We start from the raw sequence: 6258 nt of genomic DNA, 5'->3' as shown, positions 1-6258 counted from the left end.
AAAAATAAACGTGATCTCTATTTTTAAGAATACACAGACATTGCAATGGTTGGGAGGTTCATAATGGTTATAGGTTTTATACAATAATCACACAAAAATTATGTGACACACCATTATGTAGTATGTCACTGATGTCAGCTAGGCTTGTATACCTTGTAGATGTAGAAATAAGTAAGTTTATTCAGGTATACACAAATACAGTTGCATAGATTATCATACATAGCAGCATATATTAAGAATATTAAGAATTATATTAAAAATTAAGAATTAAACTAAGTCTGTCCGAAATGCCTAGCCATGCTAGGTGTTCTAGTGGTACACTCTGTAATCATTATTTTACTATATGTAAACCACACAATAACTAAATTCTGTAAACTCAGCATTGTAATCCTTATAGAGAATAAACTTATAGAGAACCTCTGGTGTAAATTATGGGACCCATAGCCTCGGAGAAGTGAATAAAAAGGCTTCAAGGAAGAATATTTGGAATTCTTCCTGGAGCTGTTTGAATATTCCACTTCCTCTACCACCTCATCTTTTCATTCTTTTTTACCAATACCTGGAGTTTACCTGGAGAGAGTTCCGGGGTCAACGCCCCCGCGGCCCGGTCTGTGACCAGGCCTCCTGGTGGATCAGAGCCTGATCAACCAGGCTGTTGCTGCTGGCTGCACGCAAACCAACGTACGAGCCACAGCCCGGCTGATCAGGAACTGACTTTAGGTGCTTGTCCAGTGCCAGCTTGAAGACTGCCAAGGGGTCTGTTGGTAATCCCCCTTATGTGTGCTGGGAGGCAGTAGGTATATTTTATTACATAATATGGTACAAAAAGGTTTAAGAGATACATTGTTGATATACAGATGGCATATACAGTACATGAGATGTGAGAAATACATGTCTACTCCATATTGTTACATGTTTGTCACTGATTATAATGCGAAAATCTTATCCAGCTCTTCAGAAGTGGGGCACGTGCCCAAAATACAGCAGGCATTACCCCTCTGAACAGCAGCGCTGAGTCGCTGGAACAGAAAACTAGCCGCCCTGGGATCCCTAGTTACCCTGATGAGTCTTTTGCCTAGCTCCTTAAGGAACTTAGATGCACTCTTTCCCCATGAGCCAAGGGTCTCTGAGCCTATGGGAAAAAGCACATAATGACGGGCAAGTTCTCCAGCATATGTGTAGAGAACCTAGTGTAACCCAAGTCAGACAGTGACTTATTTCCATTGGGGTCCTTTTACCTTATTATTATAATATAAAGGTCATAATATCTTATTGTTCTACAATGGAGATAACATCTTATTATCATATTAAAAAGACTATCTACTACACGAGGGTCATTAAGACTATCTACAATACGAGGGTCATTACTAGGAATAAGGTAAAATTACACGTGTATTAGCTAAAAAATAATTCCCCTCCTTTTCTGTAGCTACATTCATCAGACACCTTTTAGCTTTGACATGTGCAGGTAGTCTGTTCCAATCCTTTATTGCTGTACAATAAAAGGTGTTTGAAGCCTGGCCACTGACTGTGGCTACTACAAAGTTGTGCTCTCTCCCGCTAGTACTATAATTGATTGGGTTCCTAACCTTGACAAAATTGTCAGCAAGATATTATTATTATTATTATTATTATTATTATTATTATTATTATTATTATTATTATTATTATAGAAGGCCACGACGTATGAAAGTTAAAAAAAATATTGTCATACAATATAAAAACCCTTTCGTCCAATATACACAAAATTCGTATGTAAATAAATCATTGGCTGTACAGAAGGCATCTCACCGAAAATCTTCAGGCTCTTTTTCCTGTGTCTTCTTTGTGGTTCAGTTCACAAGTATAAGTTTCTTTAGGTACAGGTACACATTAATACTATTAACGTACCTAGTAACATTGCCTAGGATAACCCCATAAAAGTCAGACAAAATGACTTATTTCCATTAAGGTCCTTGATCTTCTATAATCTCAATATATACTTGTTGGTATGATACCTCTTTCCCTTCCTCCATCAACACAATTTTCACTTTACCCAGTTAACTCATTCCAATCTACCTCTCTTCAGTTTTTATTCTGGTTTAATAAACAAGTTAATATTATTTTTAGTTACCTTATACACCAAACACTATACCATGCATCAATGTGCACCAATAGTCAGATAGTGTTACTTGTGAGGAATGAGACACTTGTGCAATATTTGGGAATCTTTATTGTGGACACATGTTGCCAGTCAGTGGCTTCATCAGTCCAATACAGAGAATAACGGTGGCAGATGATGAGTTTGAAGTAATCAGTCCCTCAACCTGGAGTCGATGTGCTCAGTCCATCAATCTTGAAAGATATACAGCATATGCGCTGTGCAACTGAATATATTGGATTAAAATTGCAAATATTTCAACAGTGCAGAATATCGCTACTCTCTCTCTGCAGCTTCAGTCATTAGAGTTTCTTTATCTCAGTTTTTAAATAAATTTACATTAAGGTTAGCCTTAAAATGATCAGTTGACCCATTCTATTCCTTTATAGTTAAATAATAGGAATTTGAGGCCTATTGTGGGCACTTCAAAATTATCTCCACTTCCCCTAGCACACTCCTGGCTTCGGTTCACATCTCTCACAAAATTTGAAGGAAGACTATTGGACAATGTTGTTAGCAATTTTTTAATACATGGTTTAATTTCAGCTGCTTTAATCCATCTTCCATTTTTAGTATATCCAGTTTCAGCAGTTCATTCTGGCCTACATATTTTCTTGGGCCCAGATACAGGATATCATCTTATTCTGGATGCTTTGTACGTATTTCTCTTTTTGGTAGAGCAGAGTTAAACGAAGAACACGCCTGATCTACATGACTTTATATAGAAGCTGGATATTAAAGTCTTTCATTCCCGAGCTGGTAGGCACTGTACCTCTTTATAGAGCAATATTAACTTGGAATTCGCACTTTTACTTCGTTATGGCTCACCTGGCATGCTAAAGCTCTCGCTTCACACGGCGAGGGTCTACGTTCGATTCCCAGCAAGGGTAGAAACATTGGGCGTGTTTCTTCACACTGGTTGTCTATGTTCACCCATCACTAAAATGGGTACCTGGGTGTTAGTCGACTGGTGTGGGTCGCATCCTGGGACAAGGACCTAATTTGTCCGAAATGCTCAACATAACAAGCGATGTCAGCTAGGCCTGTATACTATGTATTATGTACTTGTAGTAAATAAAGGTATTATTATTTTATAATGTTTCATTGAAGTTGCTATTGAGACAGGTTCCTTTAGAATTATTATTTTTTTTTTTTTTGCAACTTATATTTTGAACCAAATAATATAGCTATTGTTTTGCCCCGGTGCAACAACGATTCGTCTATTACTATCGCCTGCACTGTTCTAGTTCCACTGATAATACCCAAATTACTATGTATCATTTGGGGTCTTTTCCTAACACCAAAAGAAATGTCATCTGCATAAAGTAGAAGTTTACATTTGACACTGACAAATGTGTCACTGACAGAACATGAAGAGCAGGGAACCCAAGGAACTCTGGTGAGGGAATCTTGATTCAAAGAACCGGTCTTATACTTTCCTTCTCTAGCTCGAGCCTGAATATTTTCTGTTCCCAACGCCCTATATGATCACTATGGGTTCAGCGATTACCCCTTATTAAAATAAAAAATGATAAGACTAACAGTTGTTTTCTGTTTTGGTAAGACTTAATTAAAAAATCTACAGAGCTAATGTCGATACCTTGACATTTTTACACAATATAAGGCTTTCTTTGTCAAAATCTTCGGTAGGTTTAAGGTAACTGTGACTGAAATTTCTATTCGACATTTAGATTCCTATGTAATCAATCAAGTTAATTTGAATGACATCCCCTGAAACCAGACTGGTAACTAATATATTATTGTTATTCAGATACCCACCTAACTACAAAATTATTATTAATGGAGGAGCGCAAAACCCGTAGGAATCATTCAGCGCCTGGGGGAAATTGGAGACAATCAGGTTTGATCCAAGGAAGGGGAGAGCAGGTCCTACTAATTGGATCAAGAGCCCCTTACCGGCGTCATGAAACCTCCCTTGATTGGTACAGTCTCCCTTAAAAATTGCTCCCTTAATTATTTATTTTACACTTTCAAAAATGTCTCGTTACACTCTTCTCTGCCCTCAAGAGATTCCTTGATGCCGGTGAGGGGCTCTCGATGCAAGGAAATGGATCCGTCCTCTTCCTTGGATCAAACCTGATTGCCTCCCATTTCCCATAGGAGCTGCATGGCCCCAACGGATTCATTGTTTCCCCTACATACAATAATAATAATAATAATAATAATAATAATAATAATAATAATAATTTAATATATTATGCAGCCCAAATCCATCCTGTGGGGGGTGACTAACACTTTCTTACATTGTTTTACTGTCTCGTGCATTGTGTAAACTATACTTTTAAATGTACTTCTCAATATTAAACAATTCTAAGTAATGGCCTGAACTTGCTACCACCTGCAGCTCACAACTGCCATCCCCACGAGCCCCTTTGTGGGGCGGGGCAGATGGCAGACCAGAGGCCTAGCTTCTCCCTGCTAGCCCCGTGAGGGCGGGGACTGTGGCTAGGCCTGGGGACACTTGGTCCCAAAGATGAGGGAGGTATTTGTACCTCCTCCCATGGGAGACTTAGGTCTCGAGACACTCCCCAGATAGGGAGCCAAAGCCGGGTCACCACTATTGGAAAAGACCCGGGCCGGGAGATTACCGGCGAATAATAATAATAAAAAAGACTATAATTTTTAAAGGGGTGGACCGGTAAGCCAGCGGAAGGCCTCGGTCAGATGACCAAAAGCTCCAAAGGCGGGTCATCATTTGACCAAGACCCGCGTCAGGAAACACTTGTCCTGTTTCCTGACGAACCTTACCTAACAATTCTATATGAACAAATCTCTATGAATAAAGAAATAACAGAAGTTACCACCACATGGCAAACTCTGATGCAGGAAATGACAATACAACATATTTATATTTAGCAGGAGAGAATGACGTCAGTGAGGGGGCCCCGCTGAGGAGTGCTGGGAGTGCCGGTGTTTGTTATCTACTTAGTCATACAGAGCCTAGCACACCTTCATCTACCAAGAGGTGTATATTATCTAATCACACTATATACGCCGAAGTCTTACTTTAATCCTCGAGATAAAACCAAATAAATCACACCGTGTTAGAGCGTTCATATCTCCTGAAAAATTCTGGCTGCGGCTGCTACCGTCCCTCTTCACCTAGCACTGAATAGGCACCTAGTGTTAGTCAACTGTTGTAGTTTACATCCCTGGGGACTGGGGTGGGGGTAAAGTAGTATACTAAATGAGATTTAAAGCCTATCGATTACACGAGGATCATCAAAACTGCGGATAACTTACTTGTCCGCAATCAGTAAAACATATTGAAATACCTAGAGCAGGGATTATTAAAATAAACTCTGTGTATATACATTGAAAGCTATATACTTGTCTATGTATATCATCCCCTAAAATTAAAAATAAGTTTTATTTAGGTTAAGTATACTGACTTTTTACAGACTGTCGTTTAAATTATGATGTGCTTGCATTAAACACATTGTTATAGACATACATTTGGAATATGGTATTGTTTTTAAATTGAAATAGTTCAGTTTGCAGGTTAAAGAGCTGGTATCCCAACTTGGTTTATCTCAGAGCCAAGTCCTATCTTATTTTAGAAAATAAATACATATCCCAGACTCCCCACAATACTAGACTTAAAATTAAATGCTCACACCACGACCATAACACTTAAACCAAAGGTTATTCTTTTGTCTGACGACGAATGACGTAATTATTTACACACTAAAGTGTTTCCGACTTTCTCCTCACAGAGTTTCACACCAGTTCAAAGAAATCTAACTATTCAGAAGACAGACCCTACGTCAATCAACGGGGTATTATTGATGATAGTGTGCAGCGAGCTGCTGCACACATTAATGAACTAAGTAGGTTTTTACAAAGCACAAATATGAAAAACAGTATAGAATGGGTCAAATAACTAGAGAACAGTCTAAACGTTACTCGTCAGCTCTTACCAGCCTGATAAGATCTAAAAAATTGTATTATGAAAACAGATTACATAACATAAAAAAAAAACTGGAAAACTCTATCTGAAATTCTTGGAACTAAAAAGTTATCCAAAAACAAAACAATCAAACTAACAAGATCAGACGAACCCCTACTCACACCAGCTGAAACAGCAAACAGACTCC

This window comes from Cherax quadricarinatus, chromosome 18 (genome assembly GCF_038502225.1).
Source record: "Cherax quadricarinatus isolate ZL_2023a chromosome 18, ASM3850222v1, whole genome shotgun sequence".
In the NCBI taxonomy this organism is placed as follows: domain Eukaryota; kingdom Metazoa; phylum Arthropoda; class Malacostraca; order Decapoda; family Parastacidae; genus Cherax; species Cherax quadricarinatus.
Note: the sequence above shows the minus strand (reverse complement) of the source record.